The sequence below is a fragment of the Mustela putorius genome, unplaced genomic scaffold, assembly GCF_011764305.1.
Source record: "Mustela putorius furo isolate JIRA1106 unplaced genomic scaffold, ASM1176430v1.1 tig00003962_pilon_pilon_pilon, whole genome shotgun sequence".
Lineage (NCBI taxonomy): Eukaryota > Metazoa > Chordata > Mammalia > Carnivora > Mustelidae > Mustela > Mustela putorius.
Genome location: NW_025422106.1, coordinates 13,465,069 through 13,487,363, shown reverse-complemented (window position 1 = coordinate 13,487,363; position 22,295 = coordinate 13,465,069). Strand labels below are relative to the sequence as shown.

The following is a 22,295-nucleotide window of genomic DNA, read 5'->3' as shown; positions in this document are numbered from 1 at the left end:
GGAGCCAAGCTAAGTAATCTGCTTGGGTTTGCTCTTGGCAGTGTTGTTCCCTGAAAGCTTTCCATACAGCTTTGGAGGATGGAAATGAAGATGGTGGCCTCCCAATCTCCAGCCCCATAGAAGCTGAGAGCTCGGGCCCTTACTGCTCAGTGTGCTCTCAGAGAAAAGCAGTCAATTTCTTCTGTCTTCCTGGTCTCTGGTCACACTCCATGCTCTCCTGGCCTGTGACCAACCGTTTCTGTCTCTGGCCCATCGCCCTGATTGGACTTTCCAAATCCAGCAGATTCCTGCACCCTGCTCCTGCACCACTCCTCCCGTGCTACGGAATGCAGACTGGATCCTGGCCAAAAAAACCAAATGGCACTTGGAGACCTTGGAGGATCAGAGATTTATTTCATGCTAGTGGGCCCAGAAGAGAGTAATCACTCAAGATCTGAGCTCAGAGCACAAACAAAGGGGGTATCTTATACACTTGTACTTCCGTATCTGTGCCACTCTTGTAGCTGTGGCTGGTGGGGCTAGGGGGAAAGCCTGGAATGGCCCTGGGGCCAGGACTGGGATTCCCCTGTTGGACTGGTCAGCCACCTCGGAACACAGATTTTCCTTGTCATTCCCCCTTTGATGCCCCTTTAAATACCTGGTTTAGAGGGCATCATTTTTATTATTTACAGCGCGAGAGTGAGTGAGGAGCTACTGGAGTCTGCCCTTGGCAATATAAGCAGTGATAAACCTGGTAAGAGCATTAAAAATACAAGGACAAATGCTACTGTGAGGAGGAGCATAGGAGGGGGCCAATGAGGGGGGCAAACCAAGGGAACTGTTGTGAGAGGGAATCTCACAAAGTCGCCTGCTGGAGTGCCTCCCACTGGCAAATTACTCATTCCTGCAATTGGGTTAGAGTTTCTTGGAGTACCCCCGACTCATGAGCACAGAAACAAATTTTTCCCGTAAGAAGAGGCAGAGTCCCCCTTGTGCGGCTATGAGTCAGTCGAGTCCACGCCTGTTTTGGAGGACACTGAAGCTGGCGAATCAGGTTAGTGCTGTAGGGTCAGGGCCTTGAGTTGTTGAGTTAGTCCCTGGTGCTGAACCTGTGACATTTTCATGCCAATGGCGTTAGGGCAGCTCCTGACACGGCCAACAGGCTTCCAAGAAGGGGAAGGGCCATGGGGGTGTGTCAGGGCAGCTAGGAGGTTTTTGTATAAGTGGAGCACCGCTCTTGGGGAGGACTGAAAGATCGGGTAAGAGACGGACAGGCATGCATGACTGATTGTGTGGGTGTTTGCCCTCCACTGCCGGGTCGGGTGAGCTAAAGGCAGGGAGGAGGAACAACACACCAAGGTAGCAGAAGACCAGGACTGACTGGGGTTGGGAAAACAACAGTGGAATGCCTGTAGGAGTAGAGAGCAGAGGGCCAATAAAAGTGGGGCCCACGCCTTAGTTAGAGGGAGCCATTATGGCTAGCCCAACAGCAGATAAAACCTGTGGACAAGTAAGGGCAGTAAAACAGCCTAGGGTCATCTGGTAAACAATAACAACAGCAAGTCTCTCGGGGAATGTCCAGTCAGAAGGGGACAACGGTGTAGAGTCTGACCCCTAGGATGAGGAATATCGTGCAAGTGAGAAGTAAGGATGACGGCGGGCAGTCAGTCAGTGGGTTCTCATTGGAGGTGAAGCCGGAGCAGGTCTGCCGGGTTTGGCTGGACTTTCCACTGTTGCGGCTTCTCATCCAGGTGATGGGCTTTTTTACTCTGGAGTGGTGGACCCATGGGGTGACAGCCGAGACCTTAAGGGCAGGAGGGTGTTAGAACAACAGAGTGAGGCCCTGTCCACTGTGGTTTGAAGAGTTCCTTTTCCAATTTTTGACCCAGACTGAGTCTCTGCCTGGAAGGAGTGCATCCCTAAGGAGATTGGGGCCCTCTCAATGGTACCTTTGTGATTTACTTAGGGTGGCCCCCAGGTCCTGAAGTTGTTTTTTTTATCCCCAGTTTGATGTAAGTTTACTTGAAGGCTCCCCAGGCACGGGGGAGGCCGTCCATACACTGATTTGGAAGGGGAGTAACCTAGCATCCTGGCTGTGCAGCGGGCACGGAGGGCCAGGGGTAGCAGATCCGGTCATGGGAGGTTAGTCTCCTGACAAAACTTTGCTAAAGTTCCCTTGAGAGTGCGATTCATCTGCTTTACTTTCCCTGAGCTTTGGGGTCAGTAGGTGGTGTGGAGCCTCCAGGTAATGTTGAAAAACTTGGTTAAGACCTGAACAATGTCCGCTACAAATGCAGGCCCATCATTACTATTGATTGTTAATGGCAGGCCAAGCCAGGGCACGAGCTCCCCCAAGATAACTTTGGCTCCTTTCCGGCTTTGCTGTGTCTTGTTTGGGAAGGCCTTCACCCATCCAGAGAATAGGCACTTCATTACTAGGAGCCATCTGAACCCCCTGCTTGGCTGGACGTCTGTGAATTTCTTTCTAGATTTTTGAAAGGGGTTAGTTACTCCTATCCTCTGGGCACCTGGTGGGGGCTTTGGTGCAGGCCGAGCATGACATTTAGCACAGGTTGTTCCTTGCTCCCTGGTTGCTGGGCCCAGGGCTGGCAGCTGGCAGATGTAGCAGTGCTTCTGGAGGAGGTCCTCTAATGCGTTTTTTTCCAGGTGGGTGAGCTGGTGCTACTTCTTGACTAGATGCCCTCCTGTTGTTGGGATGAAAATATGCCTGTCTGGTATTACCCACCATCTCTTTTTAGTCAGGGTGGCCCCCTTAGCTGTGGCCCATTTTTTTCTGTTTAGTGTAACTGGGTGGAGGGACTTCTTCCAGGGGTCAGGGCCATGGTGAGGGAAGGGGCTCTGTCCGTGTCCTTACTGGCTGTGGTCTTGGCAGCCTCATCTGCCAGACGATTTGTCTGCACTATGTCTCCTTTTTGGTGTCCCTTACGGTGCGGGATTGCTGTTTCCTTTGGAAGTCAGGCAGCTTCGAGGAGTTTCAGTATCTCTTCTTTGTTTTTGACAGCCTTTTCTGCAGCAGTTAGGAGCCCCTCTCCTTGTAGCCGGGCCCCTGTAGAGGCCCAGTAGCAAAGGCGTACCGAGAGTCACTGGATGTTGACGGGCTTGGCTTCACTGAGGGTGAGGGCTTGGAAGAAGGTGTATCGTTTAGCCCCTTGTGCTGACCATTCAGCTGGTAATGCCCTACCTTCTAGGACTTCAGTCCTAGGACCCGCTTTTTGGGCATCTTCTTGTAGATAAGTGCTGCTGTCTCTGAACGGTGTGAGCTCTGGAATTTTTTATGGCTTGATCCCATAAGTCTGGACGGCTCGTGTAGCCTTTACCAGTTACTTTGGAGCAGGTATGATCTGGTTCCCCCTCTTCCTTGGGGAGAAAGGTTGCTGGGTTTAATGTCCTTACTGTTTTAAGGGTGACCCAAGGGTTTTTTGCAGAGGAGCCCTTGGTATTGTGCTAGTTCACAGCTGGAAAGGAAGCGGTGCCCCTGTGTGTTCTTGATGGTCGTAACTGCATGAGGGACCTTGGCGTTAAGTTCTTGCCCCAGGTTGAGCTTGTCTGCCTCCTTACTGAGTAGGACTGCGGCTACTGGCACCCTGAGGCGGTGGCCATCCTGCTGCCATGGAGTCCAGTCTCTTTGACAGATATGTAACTGGCCGTTGTCAGGACCCAACAGTCTGGGTGAGTACACCAGGCACTATTTTTTTCATGTACAAAGAGATTGACAGGTTTTTTAATATTTGGTAGGCCCAGGGCTGGAGCCTGCCTCAGGGCAGCCTCCCTCTCTCTGTGCAGGTGGCTTCTGCTGTTTCAGTCCAGGCAGAGGTTCTCGATTTAGTCCCCCAAGAGATTACAGAGGGGTCTTGCTATGGCCAAGAACCCAGGAATCCAGATGCAGGAGAATCCTGTAGCCCACAGGAATTCTCATAGGCCCCTTTTTGTCTGGGGCTGTGGCAAGGAGATGACTTTTTTCCCCTCTGGCCCTTGTTCTGTTTTCCCTTGGGTAAGGAGGAAGCCAAGATAACAGACCTGTTGTTGGCAGATTTGTGCCTTCTTCCAGGAGACTTGGTACCCCGGGTCTGACAGGAACTGTGGGAAGGCCTTTGTGCCTTTCATGCAGTCTTCTTGTGTGTCACTGGCGAGGAGATCGTCCACATACTGGAGGCAGGTGCATGGATTTGGGACCACTGGGTACAGGGAGACGGCTACGCTTGTTGATGGCCTGCAGGTCTTAGGCTGGTCGATATCCCCCTCCTGGCTTCTTAACTGGCAGGAGTAGGGTATTTCAGGCCAACTGGCACTCGATTAGGATACCTGCTTCTGTAAGTTTGGCCAGATGTTCTTGAATGCCAATCTTAGCTTTTTGTCTGAGGGAGTATTGCCTTTGCCTCTGGAGTTGGGCTCCCGGGATCAGTTTAGCAGTGATAGGGGCCTGATTCTGGGCTAGTCCAGGTGGGTTGGGTTGTCTTTAGCTCGTACTGTAGGTGAACCTGAACTCTGGCAGGCCATTCAGCTGGGCCTGGGTGCAGAATTCTCTCCATTATTTCTTGGTGTGGTAATTGCTAGTACCAGAGGACCCCCATCTCCTTTTGCCCTGGGTTTAATTGGAGGCTGGTGTGCCCGGTGGGCTCAAAGTGTATCTGAGCCCCAAGCTTAAGAGAGTATATCTTGGCTCAGGAGGGGAATGGGGCAATCAGGTAGATAAAGGAATTCATGTTGGACCTTGTGGCGTCTGAGTTTACACTGGTGAGCCTGGCAGAAGTGCTGTTGTATTGTCTGTGCCCCAGTAGCCCCAAAGATGGTCACAGTCCTCTTTGCTGAAAAAGGGCCTCTGGGGAGGTGACAACAGAGTACTTGGCCCCAGTATGAACCATGAAAGTCACTGGTTGGCCCCCTATTTTTATTCTGACTGTGGGCTCATGGAGGCCAAGAAGAAGACAGCCTGGTCCCCCTCAGTCTGAGTCTTTCTGCAAGGCCTATAAGGTCCCCTTTTGGGGGTTTTTCCTTGTAGCTGCAGGGCTTTTGAGACTTCTCCCAGTTGTGACATACTTATTTTTTAATGCCCCTCTTCTTTACAGTAGGGACATTGATCCCTGGCCAAGGGGGTTCTGGGTTCCCTCCTTTCGGTGGTTGGAGCCTCTTCACCTTATAGACCTGCCAATAGGACGACTCTGAAAACTTTCCCAGAATGAACAGGTGGGCTCATGTGTTCAGTTGAGGGGGTCCGTGGTGGAGAAAGTTTGACAATACATCATGGAATGGCCAGGCTGGATTGTCTGTCTTTATTGTGCCTCTTGGGTTCTTGCTTCTCTTGTACTGGCACTTGGAGGGCATTTGGTCTGGCCTGGAGTGCATCCTGGCTGCTGGTCCCAGAGAAAGTGGATCCTCTGGGCCTGGGGTGCTGGGGAGATGGAGTGTCTGGAACTGGAGGGGGCCAGGTATAGATGGCCTTGGGGTGCGTATGGAGGGGCCAGGATCGGTTTATCCTTGGGATCTCCAGCTAAGATCTGTGGAGGCTGGGGCTTCTGTTGGTCTTTCTGGGCTGCTTGGATGAGGCAGTTAAGACCCTGGCCTGTCCCTGCCTATTGCAAGCAAATCGCACCCAGAGGGGAGGGTCTGGGCGATTCCTAGCCAGGAGTTAATGTGCAGAAAGTGGTTGGGGAGTCCTGGCTCCCCTGTTACAACTTGTCACACCCAACTAACTGTTGGGACATCCAGTGTCCCTTCCGAAGGCCATCCGACATTAAAGGTGGGCCATTCTAACTCACAGAGTTCTCAATTTTCCAGGATGCATCTTAACTCCATAGTCTTTTGAAAACCCCTTTCTGAAATTTTGATCATACAATCTAGGACTGTAGGTTTACTCTGCCTTGATCCCATAGTGACACTCCCCTGTGCGGTGGCACAGAGACAGATAAAGGGTGGGTGCCCCTCCAGAGGAGAGAACAATCAGATGCCCGCCTGTCCGCCCTCCCAGAGGAGACTTGGGTGCCTCTTAGCTGTAGCGCGTCTGTATAAACCCTGGACTGGTGCCCCAAAAGGCTCTCTCTAACCTATGAGGTCACCACGGAAATAGGTTGGGACCCATTCAGACTCCATAGCTACAGAATTACCAGGTCAAACTGTACATTCATTCATACCGAAGTTATTATAGTTCCTCCCCCCTTGGGAGGCCCTACCTGTGGAATTCCTTTTGGAAATTCCTTTCTGATCCCCCTTTTGGGGATTTTCTGTGAGACCTTGGAGGTCTCTGGGAGGTGGTCAAGCTTCCGCTTCCACCCTGCCAGGTGGGTCTGACTGGTCCTGGGGCCCCAGGCCTGACGGGAATCCAATATCAGAACCAGGTCCTCACCTGCCAAATCTCCTGGAGTCCAGCGGGAACAGCAGAGCTGGGCTGCTCCGAGGCAAGCGGGTGGGAGACTGCCAAAGATTAGGCAGGGTGCGCCTTCTTTGTTATGACCCTTGTTCCATCACTGCGCTGCTGTTGCCCCCAAACTGGCAACAGTGGGCCAGTGTGGTTGGGTTTCCTGGTCAGGGAACAAATGTTACGACTGTAGACTGGATCCTGGCCAAAAAAAAAAAAAAAGAAAGAAAAAACAAGCAGCACTCAGAGACCTTGGAGGATCGGAGATTTATTTTATGCTAGCGGGCCCAGGAGAGAGTAATCTCTCAAGGTCTGAGCCTGGAGCACAAACAAAGGGGGTATCGTACACACTTGGACTTCTCGATCTGTGCCCCTCTTGCTGCTGTGGCCAATGGGGCTGGGGGAAAGCCTGGAATAGGACTGGGATTCCCCTGCTGGATTGGTCAGCCACCTCAGAACACAGACTTTCCTTATCACCCAGAGGAGGGGGGGTCTCCCTGGATCTGCCATTGTGGGGTCCCTACTTGAAGAGCAGTGGTCTGACTATGCCTCAGATCACAGTTTAAGGTAACCCTGAGCTGAAAGCCCCCTCCTTGGCTCTGTCTTAGCAGCTGGCTTCCCCACTCTGATACCTGGGGGCTCTGCCACTCAGACACCCCTGGTCTTCCTGAGACCACATTGTCCCCGTGAGGTTCCACCCCTTCTTAGCCTCTGGAGTGAGGCCCCGCAGTGGAGCCGACTTCTAAAAGTAACAATTTTGTGCTCTGCTGCTCTACTGCTTGCCAGGAGCTGGCCCCGCCCCCCGCAGTCTATCTTCTCACGTATCGCCTCGGATTCACTTCTCCGCCCGTCCTACCTTCCAGAAAGTGGTCGCTTTTCTGTTCCTGGAATTGCTGCTCTTCTTCTCTTCGATCTTCCGTTGAGTTTGCAGGTGTTCAGAATGGTTTGATAACTCTCCAGCTGAACGCCTGGGACCCGATGATATTTAGGTCTCCTACTTCTCCATCATCTTGCTCCTCCCCCGACCCCTCAAAAAAAAAAAAAATGTGGCAAGTCCACAGGGAGGTGAGAATAAACAGCTTTGGGCTGTTCGTCCTCCGAGACAGGGCAACCCCTCATTCCTTCTGCCTGGAATGCCCTTCTGAGTATTTCATTATTTTCTAAGGCTTAGGCCAAAAATCCTTCACTTCATCGTGCCTTACCTGAGTTTTCCTTCCTCCAATCCTGGGCTCCCACAGTCCTGGTATATCCCTCTCTGCTGGCGATGGCTCCTCAGGCCAGATATTTAGGGCTGGATTTGGGCCTCTGGCACAGGGGAGATGTTTAATGCACAGAAGAGAACATTGCCAGAAGGTGAGGAAGACTTCATGGAGAGGTGCCCTAAGAAGATGGGAGACATTTCAAGAGCACAGGGGCAAAGGGCTGGGCTTGTGCAGGGAAGGGGGCACCATCCCCAGCTCAGGAAAAGATGTGAACTTACTCAGAGCAAGCAGCCCTGAGAGGAGGGTAGGTCCAGGAGGGCAGAGGTAGCTGGAAGACCTGGAAAGGAAAGGATCTGGTTCCTTAGAGGGTCTCCTTGGAGCCCCCAATCTGAAACTCCTCGCTTGCCTGGCCACAGTCCTGGGACAAGAGCCTGGGGCATATCCAGCCTTTATCTGGGGGTCATGACCCCATCCCCACACCCCCCTCACCCTACCATGCCCCATCTTCTCTTCAGCCCCACCTAGGGGAGAGTCAGTGGAGCCAAGGCCTGTGATAAGGCTGGAAGGCCAGGTGGCTCCCTGTGTGCCCTACTGAGGGCTGTTTTCAGTTCTTTCTCGGTTTGTTAGGGGGAAGAGTGGGAAGAGCTTCGACTGTGGGGTCAGAGGGAACTGATGTCCTTCTAGCTCTGCCATCCCTTAGCTGGGTCACCTTGGGCAAGTGGCCCCCCCTCTGAACAGAGTGTTTCCTCACCTGTGAAACAGTAATGAGAACATTCCCCTGTCCCCACCAGGTTGTCCTAAGTTTTAAGGAACCAATGCATTTACCAGAATGGTTATACTCTTTATCCTCCCCAAGGGCCCAGGAGTAGACTCTGGTCCCTGGTACCCCCTGCCCTGCTCCGCCCTGCATGGTGGTTCCTGGTTTTCCCTGCATCACCCCCACCTTTTCTTTTCTTACACAGAGGCTGGGCCCTCGTCCTGGCAGAGCCTGAGCCTCAGGCTGGCTTGTGGCATCTGTATAGCTTGTCCTCAGGACCCGTCTCATGGCCCTGCATGCTGACTTCCCACGTGTTTTTCTAGACAATGCCTGTCTTCCAAACCTTCCGTACCCCCCCAACTCACTGGTGGGAACTTAGCTTTCCCAGGACTCCTCCCTTGGAGACATGCTGGGGAAGGTACATTCAGCTTACTGTGTCTTCTCCCCCAGATGCCACACTGGTAGCTTCTTTCAGGATCTAGGGGTCAGACTCTGGCCTGGGTCCCAAGGCTTCACTTCAGAGGCTCAGAAGTTTCCTCCCCATCACAAAAAGGCACTGCTTCCTCTGCCTCCTTTAAGTCCTGGGCCAGGGCTGACGGATAATTTCCTTCTCCCCCATTGACAGAAACACTGAGGTTCAGAGAGCCCAGTGTGGGCTCCACAAACAGGAAAATTGAAGGACAAGCCCAGGGAAGCCGAACATGGAGCTTGCAACGGTTCATTCTAGATCACTTGTCTCTTCCTTCCTTTAGGTGGCTCCTCCCCAGAGGTCACTGGTCCTTCCCCGCAAGAAGGATTTGCATGAGAACCTTCACTGTCCACACACCAGAACTAGCCAGGCCTGCTTTTCACTGCGTGGGGAGCCAGAAGTCTCTCCCCCATGGTGAACAAAGCAGAAGCCATGAAGAGTTTAACTATTCTCACTTTTACATGACTTAACAAATATATATTAAGCAACTTCTACACTATTGTGTGCCGGGCTTCATCCTTGCTCTCTCAGAGGCACTGGCCTCCTTGTTTTGTTTTTTTTTAAATTCTTAAAAAAAAACTAATATATAATTTGCATAGCATAAAATCCACCCTTTGAAGTGTAACAATTCCGTGGGTTTTAGTATACTCATAACATTGTACAGCAATCACCACTATCCAATTCCAGAACATTTCCATCATCCTCAAACCAAACCCTGACATAACAGTCACTGCCCCTGTCCCCAGCCCTTGGAATCCAATAATCTACTTTCTGTCTCTGTAGATTTGCCTATTCAGGACATTTCATATAAATGGAGTCATACAATTTGTGGGGTTTTTTGCGGCTGGCTTTTTTTTACATAATATAGTGTTTTCAAGGCTCATCCACACTGTAGCATGTATCAGTGCTTTCATTCCTTTGTAAGGTTGAATAATACTCTGCTGTATGGATATACCATAGTATCTTCATCCATCTGTTCCTGGACATTTGGTTTGTTTCCACTTTTTGGTTATTGAGAATAATGCTGCTCTGGTCCTTCATGTGAAAGTCTTTATGTGGACGTGTGTTCTCATTTCTCTTGAGTAGATGCTCAGGAGTGGAGCTGGTCAAATGGTAACTGTTCAACTTTTTGAGAAACTGCCAAACTTTTTTCGAAAGTGGCTGCACCATTTTATACTCCCACCAGCAATTCCTTGCCATTTTTGGAATATGCCAGGCATGCTCCACCTCGCTCCCCCGTTTCTTGCTTGGAAAGGCTATCCTGTACCAAGTCGTGACCCATCTCCAAGCCCCCCTCCCCTCCTCTGATTGTGGCTGTCATGACTGACATCTGACACACTATGCAATTTTTACTCTGTTTATTGTCTCCCCTCATTAGAGTGTGAGCTTTGTTTTGTTCATTGTTTTGCTCCTAGCACAGTGCCCAGCACTTAGCACCCACTCAGCAAACGTTTGCTGAGTAACACATGAATGAAGACATGGATGGCACCAGGCTAGGCACACAGGCTAGAGTATGGTGAAGCCTCAGAAAGAAGTCCCAAGATCACCGAGCCTGGACTCTGCCTCCACCTGTCAAATCTGTCACTGTGGGTCAGCTCAGACCATTCACGCTCACACCCTCACCAGCTAGGGTGAAGGGGGACTGAACCTCTCCCCTAAGCTAGACAGAAGGTGGGGGAGGCAAGTTTGTTCACCATGCAGTCATTACCTAGTAGGCCCACCTGTCAGGACCCTGTTCATAGACAAGGTACCTGCTTAGTCAAGGATTTGCAAGGTGGCAATTGGAGAGGGCAGTAGAAGGGATGTCAGTGCCCTGCATTGTCCCTGCCTGTCCCCCTCTAGGACCCAGTCTGCCTCAGACCCTGGATGTGAGAGCTACTTGACAGGAAAGGATGTTGACTTTTCTCATGCCAGGAATGAGGGACAGACCATCCCAGCTGCAGAGCTGACCCAGTGGGTCTTTTATAGCCTTGGCTGGCCTCTGGGAACAGTAGGAATCCTTCAGTGGCAAGGGACAAAAATCCAGTTCAAGCTGAAAAGAAGGAACAGTTTAGTGGAGCCTATGGTACTTAGAAGTACAGGGGAGGGGGCCAGCCAGACTTCCGAATGCTGATAGCCAGGGACACATGTCCTGGGTTTGAACACTGTTGGTCTCCTTTCGTTTTTTTTCTTTGCATGTCAGTTTCATTCCTTCTTACCACACATGGGCTTCTTCATGGGACAGGGAGCTTGGCTATGGAAATCAGCTTAGTGGCCCTGAGAACAACCCAGAGAAACAGTTTGGCTCAGCTGGGATCAAATGCTCACGTCCCTCATACACCTACACAGTTCATTTCCATCTGCCACTATTGCTGGTATGGTTACACTAGAAACCCAGGCAGGCTTGTTACTCTCTCACAGAATGCCTGCTAGGTGGTAGGTAATTTATAGTAGGATTTCTTTTAATCCACACAGCTGCCCTGCAGAAAGCTATGTTGATCAGGGCTGTTTTGGCTCCAACTGACAGAAGCCCAGTTCAAATTAGCTTAAGCCAAAAAAGAAATTTGCTGCTCACATAACTGATAAAAACAGGAGTGGACTTCAGGCATAACTGGATCCAGGGAGTCAGATTAGTCTGGGCTGTCTCTCACTATCTCCAGATTTTTAAAAATTTTATTTTGGGGGACACCTGGGTGGCTCAGTTGGTTAAGCATCCGCCTTCAGCTCAGGTCATAATCCCAGGGTCCTGGGATTGAGCCCCACGTTGGGCTTCCTACTCAGTGGGGAGTCTGCTTCTCCCTCTCCCTCTGTCCCTCCCCTGTACTCATACACACTGTCTGCTTTCAGATAAATAAAATCTTTTTAGAAAGGTTTATTTCTTTAAGTGATCTCCACATTCTGCATGGCACTCAAGCTCAGAACCCCAAGATCAAGAGGCTGTGTTCTTCCAACTGAGTCAGTGGGGCAAGGGAGGGGCACGTGGATGGCTCTGTTGGTTAAGCAACTGACTCTTGATTTCAGTTCATGATCTCAGAGTCATGAGCTGGAACCCCCTCACTGGGCTCCACTGAGCATTGAGCATGGAGCCTGCTTAAGTTTCTTTTTCTCCCTCTGCCCCTCCCTTCCCAGTGCATACATGCTCTCTTTCTCTCTCTAAAAAGAATTTCTTAATTAAACGGGCAAAGGATCATGAATAAATAGTTCTCCAAAGAAGATAAATAACCAAAAAGGACATGAGAAAAAGCGCTCATTATTATTAATCATTAGGGAAATGCCTGTCAAAATCCTATTAGATACTACTTCATATCCGCTAGGATCACTAGAATTAAAAAACAGCCAAGTGTTGGCAAGGACATGGAGAAACTGGAGTGTTTGTGTATCTGCTGGGAATCTCAAATGGTGCAGCCACTGTATAAAATGGTTTGGCAGCCCTTCCAAAAACTAAAGAATTACCTTATGATCCAGGAATTCTACTCATAGGTATATACCCCTAAGAACTGAAAATAGGGACTCAAACAGACACTTGCATACCCATGTTCATTACAACATCCTTCACAATAGTTAAAAGGCAGATACAGCCTGAGTGTCCAACAACAGATGAATCTATAAATAAATCACGGGTCATATGTACAAGAGAATATTATCCAGCCATAAAAAGAAACGAAGTTCTGATGCCTGCTACAACATGGATAAAACTTGAAGGCATTATGCTAAGTGAAATAAGCTGAATACAAAGGGACAAATATTGTGTGATTCCACTCACACAGAATATCTAGAATAGGAAAATTCTTAGAGACAGAAAAGAGGCTGGAGGTTACCAGGGGCTGAGGGAAGGGGAAAATGAGGGATTATTGCTTACTGGGTGCAGTTTCTGTTTAGGATGATGAAAATGTTTTGGAAATAGGTATTGCTGATGATTGCACAAAATGTGAATGTACTTAATGTCACTGAACCATACAATCAGAAGTTATTAAAATGGTAAATTTTACATCATCTGTTTTACCATAATTAAAATTTTTTTACATGATTAGCAATTTTTATATTGTATATATCTTACCCCAGTTAAAAAATAAATAAAGGGTCAGCACAGCTGCAAGTTCATAAAATACCTTCAAGATGAACTTCAAAAAGGGTTCCTCTTCCCGTGGCTAAAACTGAGTAGAGTGCCTTCATTTCAGCTCCCATTTAGTCCCTCAACCTGTACGGTGCACCTGGGGAGGGAACAGCCTACACAACCATACACGGTGACAGCGTGCTTGACTTTAGACTTAATGTCTGCTTCTGGTTAGTCAAAATCATGTTGGGTCTGCGTTTTGTTATCCATTGGGCTTGCCATCTCCCCCAGCTCTGTGATACCTACTGAACCAAGCCTATACCATCTTCCACACCACTGACTAAACAGTCAAACCAGGTAGAACTCTGTGGCTCATCAGTAGAGACCTCTTGCCAGATTTGTGTAACTGTCACTCGTCCTACCTGTGCCTCTGGAGAACTGGAGTGACCCCTCATGCTGTGTCCTGCCTCCTTCTTCACCAGTCTCCTCTGTGTTCTCCTACATTGTCCTCGAAGATTTCTTAAGAAGTAGATCAAAGGCTTTACTGCACTCTGGAGACAGGGTATGTCCTTCGTCTGGCACTCTGGACATCCTATTACAAAAGAAAATGAGATTATTTTGGCACGCCTGGATCTTGGAGGGAGGGGGATAATGTAGGGCAATGGTTATTCAACTTGTGCATGCATGAGGATCTCCTGGCAGTGAGTGCTAGGCTCTGCCCAAAGAGTTCATATTCAGGAGGTCCAAGTGGGGCCCTCTAGCACTTGCATTTCTAGTAGGTTCTCAGTGAGATTAAGGCTGCTGGTCCAAGGACCATATCTTGAAAACCACTGATGTGTGGAGACAAGAGCAAATACTTTGCAGTCAAGTAGTCCTTAACTTGTTTGAGCATCAGTTTCTTTGAAATCAAGATAATAATCTCACTTCCTGCAGTAGCTATAAATTACAGAGGGAATGCATGAAAACACACAGCTTAGTGCCTAGCACCTCAGGGATCAATAAGCATCGACTCCTAGTAATATGCCTAGTAACGAATCGGTGCCAGTTGCTCTTCTGAACCACTCACAGACCATTGCTGGTCCATCCATCTGCACACTGGAGTAGGGGTTGGTCAGTTCCTGGTCTTAGCTTTTCTTGGGTTCATCTGGGTAGTGGGTAGGTTTCAGAATTGGTTACTTGAAGGAAGTAGATGGCAGAATAAATAGAGTATAAATCCTTCAAGTGGGAAGAAGCAACCCTGGCTGAATTGGGAAGACCCCTGTACGCACTGCTTTTCTTTTTTTTGCCTTTTAGCTAGTTACTTGTGATGCTGTCAGAATCTTACTTTACATGGCCCATTCACAGATATCAGGTCAAGAAATGGGTGCCCAGCAAGATGGCGGAGAAGTAGCAGGCTGAGACTACTTCAGCTAGCAGGAGATCAGCTAGATAGCTTATCTAAAGATTGCAAACACCTACAAATCCATCGGCAGATCGAAGAGAAGAAGAACAGCAATTCTGGAAACAGAAAAACAACCACTTTCTGAAAGGTAGGACCGGCGGAGACGTGAATCCAAAGCAACGGGAAGATAGACCCCGGGGGGAGGGGCTGGCTCCGGGCAAGCGGCGGAGCAACGGAGCACAAAATCGGGACTTTTAAAAGTCTGTTCCACTGAGGGACATCGCTCCAGAGGCTAAACCGGGGCGAAGCCCACGCGGGGTCAGCGTGGCCTCAGGTCCCGCAGGGTCACAGAAGGATCGGGGGTGTCTGAGTATCGCAGAGCTTGCGGGTATTGGAACGGGAAAACCGGCTACAGAGACAGAGCTGACAGTAAGCTCACAGCTCGGTGTTACCTTGAACCAGCCACAGGCTCAGTTAGCTCGGGGCGGGGCTGGAGGTCAGGCAGACGGGAGTAACTGGGCGCTGTTCTCTGAGGGCGCACTGAGGAGTGGGGCCCCGGGCTCTCGGCTCCTCCAGGCCGGAGACCAGGAGGGCGCCATTTGTATTCCCGTCCTCCGGAACTCTACAGAAAGCGCTCAGGGAACAAAGCTCTCAGGGAACAAAAGCTCCTGAAAGCAAACCTGAGCGGATTACTCAGCCCGGCCCCTGGTAAGGGCAGTGCAATTCCGCCTGGGGCAAAGACACTTGAGAATCACTACACCAGGCCCCTCCCCCAGAAGATCAACAAGAAATCCAGCCAAGACCAAGTTCACCTACCAAGAAGTGCGGTTTCAATACCAAGGAGAGCAGCAGAATTCCAGAGGAGGAGAAAGCAAAGCACAGAACTCAAGAAATGGGTGCCCAGCCTAGCCTGGCTCCCAGGCAGGGCAAACCTCTGCCCTGGATGCATGGGACTCCCAATGCAGCCCCCCAGGTGCAGGCTGGCTGCACCCACACACTGCTACACCTCAGATGCTAGTCCTGAGAGGCCCCTCCCACTGCTTCATCCCCCTCTCTCCCAGGCCCTAAAAGATGTCCAAGAGCTCCAAGCACCATAGGGGCAGAGCCTGCCCTCGGATGCCCTTCTTCTCAATACCCGCTGCAGGTAAGATGCTGCAGTGGTGCTGGGGCTGGACTGCTTATCCATGTAACTACAGATATGTTCATGAAGCTCCTGGTACCACACATGGTTTCCTCCTCTGTCAGATTGAAGCTAATGATCTTACGTGCCTCAGAATTGCCAAGATTAGGTGGGATATTTTGTGGCTAGTGTTTAGGACAGATCCTGACACATAGGAAACCCTTAATATTTACTTTTATTACTACTAGTTTCTGGGCTAGTGTTTTCTCAAACAATTTGGCATTTCAGCTTCTGTAGTAGGTTCAATAACGTGTCCCCTTCCCTAAGATATATGAAGTTCTATCCCCTGGTACCTGTGAATAGCAGCTTATTTGGACAGGCTCAGTTAAGGATCTCAAAGTGACATCATCCTGGATTTAGAGTGAGCCCTAAATCTAATGACTGGTGGCCTCACAAGGGAAAGGACACAAAGGGAGACACATGGGCTAGAAGGCCATATGAAGACTAGATTTGCCACAAGCCAAAGAACTGGAGCCACCAGAAGCTGGAATGAGGAAGGAAAGATTCTCCTTTAGAATTTTTCAGAAGGAATGTGGCTCTACTAGCAACTTGTGTGGCTCTACTACACAACTGTGAGAATAAAAGGACTATAGTTTGAGCCAGCAAGTCTGTGATGAGTTGTCATGGCAGCCCTGGGAAATGAATACAACTTTTTTTCTGATTGTCCAGAGACTCTGCCCAGGGCTCACTCCCTCTTGTAAAGATCTGTTCACGTTTCTCTCTGCTCTTAGCAGAAACTCCTACCTCTTAAGGAAATCTACCTTGGTGTTAAGTTGGGGCGGGGGGAAGTATAATTTAGCTAAAAAGTCTTTCCATTGGGGGAGAAGTTAGATGGTGGAGAAGTAGGAGACCTAAATATCATCAGGTCCCAGGAGTTCAGCTAGATAGTTATCAGACCATTCTGAACACCTACAAACTCAATAGGAGATCAGAGAGAAAAATAACAGCAATTCCCAGAACAGAAAAGCAACCACTTCTGGAAGGTAGGATGTATGAAGTGAATCTGAGGTGATTTATGGGAAGATAGACTGCTGGGAGATGGGGCTGGCTCCCGGCAAGTGGTAGAGCAGCAGAGTACAAAATCAGAACTTTTAGAAGTCTGCTCCACTGAGGGACATCACTCCATAGTCTAAGAAGGGGGTGGAACCCTTGTGGAGACAGTGTGGTCTCAAGACCCTCAGGGTAAGAGAATCACCAGGAGTAACTGAGTGTGGCAGAGCTGCCAGGTTTTGGAGCAGGGAAGCCGGCTCTAGAGACAGAGCTGAGGAGTGGGCTTTCAGCTCAGCGTTACCTTAAACTATGATCTGAGGCATAGTTGGGCCACTATTCTTTGAGCAGGAACCCCACAAGTGCCAGATCTGGGAAACCCCCCCACTTCCTCCTCTGGGAGGAGTGGTGTGGGAGCATGCTGCTGGAATCTTCCAGATTTAGAGACTCTAAATGGGGCCATGTGCCAGAGATAGAAGTGCTCAGTCACAAGCCGGTGAGCACGGAGTACGGCTGGAGACCAGGAAGATGGGAGGGATTGACTTCTTTTCTCTTAGGATGCACTGAGGAGTGGGGGTCCGAGCTCTCAGCTCTTACGGGGTCAAAGACTGGGAGGCCACCATCTTCATTCCCATCTTCCAAAGCTGTATAGAAAGCGTTCAGGGAATAAAAGCTCCTAAGGGCAAACCCAAGCAGATTACTTAGCATGGCCCCTGGCAAAGGAGGTGCAATTCCACCTTAGGTAGACATTTGAGAATGCAACAGGCCCCTCCCCCAGAAGATCATCAGGAACATCCAGCCAAGACCAAGTTCACAGATCAATGAGAACTGCAGAACTCCAGAGCTAGGGGAATGCACCACATAGAATTCATGGCTTTTTTTTTTTTTTTTTTTTTTTTTTTTTTTTTTACTATGATACGTTAGTCTTTCAAACTTAAATATTTTAAATTTTATTTTTTCTTATTCTATTTTTCAAATTTTTCCTCATTCTCATTTTGGCCTTTTTAAACTATTTTATCTTATCAATACGTTTTTAAATAATCTTTTTAGATTTTCATTGTTATAGTCATATTCTACCCCCTCATTGTATTTAACCTTATTTTCTGTATACATAGAGGTTTTTCTTTAAAATTTTGGGATATAGTTTCTTTTAAAAGATCAAAATATACCCAAAATCTAACACATGGCTTTGTTCTAGTCTTCAGCCTGATCACATTCTTTCTGCCTTTTTTTTTCTTTTTTCAACCAACTTCTTTTTATTTATTTATTTGATAGACAGAGATCACAAGTAGGCAGAGAGGCAGGCAGAGAGAGAGAGGGGGAAGCCAGCTCCCTGATGAGCAGAGAGCCCAAATGTGGGGCTCAATCCCTGGACCCCGGGATCATGACCTGAGCTGAAGGCAGAGGCTTTAACCCACTGAGCCACCCAGGCGCCCCTCAACCAACTTCTTATCAATTTCTCTTTTAGAATCCTTTTTAATTTTCATCTTTACAGTCATAGTCCATTTCTACATAGTGTTTAGCCTTATTTTTCTTTGTGTGTGTATATGTTTCTCTTTCTTTAAAATTATGGGAGGCAGTTTTTTATAACAGACTAAAATACACCTAAAATCAAGTGTGTGGCTCTGTTCTATTCACCAGACTAATCATATTGTTTTTCTTTCTTTTTTTTTTTTTTCCCTCTCCTTTCTTCTCTTCCCGGTTTTGGGTCTCTTCTGATTTGGCTAGTGTATATTTTTGGGGGGTCATTGCTACCCTTTTTATACTTCTCTCATTCATCTATCTTTATCTGGATAAAAAGACAAGGCAGAAAAACTCACCTCAAAAAAAGAACAAGAGGCAGTACTGAGGGCCAGGGACCTAACTGATATGGACATTAATAAGATGTCAGAACTAGAGTTCAGAATGATGGTTGTCAAGGTGCTAGCTGGACTCAAAAAAAGGAGAGAAGATATTAGAGAATCCCTTTCTGGAGATATAAAATCCTTCTTTTTGAGAAATAAAAGAACTAAAATCCAACCAAGCAGAAATCAAAAAGCTATGAATAAGATGCAATAAAAATTGGAGGCTCTTAACACTACAATAAATGAGGCAGAAGAGAGAATTAGTGATATAGAAGACCAAATGACAGAGAATAAAGAAGCTGAGAAAAAGATAAAAAACTACTGGACCACGAGGGGAGAATTCGAGAGATAAGTGATACTATAAGATGAAACAATATTGGAATAATTGGGTTCCCAGAAAAAGAAGAGAAATGGGGCAGAGGGTATATTGGAACAATTTATAGCAAAGAATTACCCAAATTTGGCAAAGGGAACAAGCATCAAAATCTAGGAGGCCCAGAGAACCCCCCCTCAAAATCAATAAAAATAGGTCAATCTAATAGTAAATCTAATATTCATCTAATAGTAAAGCTTAGAAGTGTCAGTGACAAAAAGAAAATCCTGAAAGCAGCTTGGGATAAGCAGTCTGTAACATACAACAGTAGAAATATTAGATTGGCAGCAGACCTATCCAAAGAGACCAGGCAGGCCAGAAAGGCCTGGCATGGTATATACAGAGCACCAATCGAGAAAAATATGCAGCCAAGAATACTATAACCAGTTAGGTGGTCATTGAAAATAGAAGGAGAGATAGAAACTTCCAGGACAAACAAAAACTAAACGAATTTGCAAACACCAAACCAACCCTACAGGAAATATTGAAAGGGGTCCCCAAGCAAAGAGAGAGCCTAAAAGTAACAGATCGGAAAGGAACAGAGACAACAGTAACAGTAACAGTCACCTTATAGGCAATACAATGGCACTAAATTCATACCTTTCAATAGTTACCATGAATGAAAATGGGCTAAATGCCTTGGCAAAAGATACAGGGGATCAGAATGGATTAAAACAAAACAAAACAAAACACACAAGACCCATTGATATGCTATCTACAAGAAAGTCATTGTATACCCAAAGACACCTCCAGATTTAAAGTGAAGGGGTGGAAAACAATTTACCATGCAAATAAACATCAAAAGAAAGCTGGGGTGGCAATCCTTAGATCCAATAAATTAGGTTTTAACCAAAGACTATAATAAGAGATGAGGAAGGACACTATATCAAACATAAAGACTCTGTGCAACAGTATTTAAAGATCTAACAAATTTCAATATCTATGCCCCAACATTGGAGCAGCCAATTATATAAACCAATTAATAACAAAATAAAAAAAATATATTCACAAAATACAATAACAGTATGGGACTTTATACCCCCTCACCAAAATGGACAGATCAATTAAACAAATGATCAGCAAAGAAATAAATGCTTTAAATGACACACTGGACCAGATGGACATCACAGATATATTCAGAACATTCCATCCCAAAGCAACAGAATACACATTCTTCTCTAGTGCACACAGAATGTTGTGCAGAATAGATCACATCCTGGGTCAAAATCAGGTCTCAGCCAGTACCAAAAGTCTGGGGTCATTCCCTGCATATTTTCAGACCATAATGCTTTGAAACTGGAACTCAAGCACAATACGAAAGGTAGAAAGAACTCAAATACATGGAGGCAGAAGAGCATCCTACTAAAGAATGAATGGGTCAACTAGGAAATTAAAGAAGAATTTAAAAATTCCTGGAAACAAAAGAAAATGAAAACACAACGGTTCAAAATCGTTGGTACAGGGGCGCCTGGGTGGCTCAGTGGGTTAAGCTGCTGCCTTTGGCTCAGGTCATGATCTCAGGGTCCTGCGATCGAGTCCCGCATCGGGCTCTCTGCTCAGCAGGGAGCCTGCTTCCCTCTCTCTCTCTCTGCCTGCTTCTCCATCTACTTGTGATTTCTCTCTGTCAAATAAATAAATAAAATCTTAAAAAAAAAAATCGTTGGTACACAGCAAAGGCGGCAGTCCTGAGAGGATAGTATATAGCAATAGAACCTTTCTCAAGAAAAAAGAAAAGTCTCAAATACACAACTGAACACTACACCTATAGGAGCTGCAGAAAGAACAGCAATGGAAGTCTAAGTTCAGCAGGAGAAGAGAAATAATAAAGATCAGAGCAGAAATCAATGAAATAGAAACTGAAAGAACAGTAGAACAGATTAACAAAATTAGAAGGAGGCTGTTTGAAAGAATTAATGAGATTGATAAACCCCTGGCCAGACTCATCCAAAAGAAAGGAGAAAGGACCCAAATTAATAAAATCATGAAGGAAAGAATGGCAAAGAAATACAAACCAATGCCAAAGAAATACAAACAATTATAAGAACATATTATGGGCAACAGTACACCAGCAAATTTGACAATCTGAAAGACCTGGATGCATTCCTAGAGACATATAAACTACCAAAACTGAACCAGGAAGAAATAGAAACCCATAACCAGATCCACAGGCAGTAAGGAGATTGAAGCAGGCATCAGAAATCTCCCAACAAACAAGAGCCCAGGGCCAGATGGCTTCCTAGGGGAAGTCCACCACACATTTAAAGAAGAATTAATACCTATTCTCCTGAAACTGTTCCAAAAAATAGAAATGGAAGGAAAACTTCCAAACTCTTAATAGGAGGCCAAAAACAGAACCAGAACCAGAACCATCCCAAAACAAGACAAAGACCCCATCAAAAAGGAGAAATACAGACCAATATCCCTGATGAACAGGGATGCAAAAATTCTCACCAAAATACTAGCTAGTAGGATCCAACAGTACATTAGAAGGATTATTCACCACGATCAAGTGGGATTTATTCCTGGGCTGCAAGGTTTGTTCAACATCCACAGATCAATCATTGTAACACATTAATAAAAGAAAGAACAAGAACTCTATGACACTCTCAGTAGATGCTGAAGAAGTATTTGACAAAGTACAGCATCCTGTCTTGTTCAAAACTTCACAGTGTAGGGATAGAGCCTACCTACTCAATATCATCAAAGCCATCTATGAAAAACCCATAGCAAATACCATTCTCAATGGAGGAAAACTGAGAGCTTTTCCCCTTAGGTCAAGATAAAATGGCAGGGGGGGTCTACTCTCCCCACTGCTATTTGACATAGTACCAGAGGTCTTAGTCTCAGCAATCAGACAACAAAAAGAAATAAAAAGGCATCCAAATTGGCAAAGACGTCAAACTCTCATTCTTTGCAGATGATAGGATACTTCCTGTAGAAAACTCAAGACTCCACTCCAAAACTGCTAGAACTCATACAGGAATTCAGTAAAGTGTCAGGATAGGAAATCAATGCACAGAAATCAGTTGCATTTCAATACACCAACAAGACAGATGAAAGAGAAATTAAGGAGTCAATCCCATTTACAATTGCACTCAAAACTGTAAGATACCTAGGAATAAACATAACCAAAGAGGCAAAAAATCTGCACTTAGAAAACTATAAATTACTCATGAAGGAAATTGAGGAAGACACAAAGAAATGGAAAAACATTCCATGCTCATGGATTGGAAGAACAAATATTGTGAAAATGTCTATGCTATGTAGAGCAATATACACGTTTAATGCAACCTCTATCAAAATACTATCAATTTATTTCAAAGCAATGGAAAAGATAATCCTAAAATTTATATGGAACCAGAAAAGACCCCTAATGGCCACAGATGTGTTGGAAAAGAAATCCAAAGTTGTTGGCATCCCAATTCCAGACTTCAAGCTCTATTACAAAGCTGTTATCATCAAGACAGTGTGGTACTGGCACAAAAACTGACACCTAGATAACTGGGACGGAATAGAGAGCCCAGAAATACATCCTCAGCTCTATGGTCAACTGATCTTCGACAAAGCAGGAAAGAATGTCCAATGGAGAAAAGACAGTCTCTTCAGCAAATGTTTTTGGGAAAATTGGACAGCCACATGCAGAAAAATGAAACTGGACTATTTCTTTTCACCACACACAAAAATAGATTCAAAATGAATCAAAGACCTCAATGTGAG

The 22,295-nt window shown here is 46.9% G+C and overlaps 1 long non-coding RNA gene across 2 annotated transcripts in view; it reads right to left on the bottom strand.

Annotated features, from left to right (window-relative positions):
* Positions 1 to 369: 369 nt before the first annotated feature.
* Positions 370 to 22,295, bottom strand: part of LOC101675378 — a 49,624-nt gene continuing 27,698 nt past the window's right edge. Inside the window, exons 2-7 of one of the 2 annotated variants that reach the window (XR_006603701.1) lie at positions 13,236 to 13,405; positions 7,833 to 7,891; positions 7,555 to 7,732; positions 7,209 to 7,380; positions 6,341 to 6,553; positions 370 to 1,783 (exon numbers count right to left, since the gene is read on the bottom strand). This is a non-coding gene — a long non-coding RNA (uncharacterized LOC101675378). The remainder of the gene's footprint in view (positions 1,784 to 6,340; positions 6,554 to 7,208; positions 7,381 to 7,554; positions 7,733 to 7,832; positions 7,892 to 13,235; positions 13,406 to 22,295) is intronic. The other variant, XR_001178604.2, reaches the window with a different exon arrangement.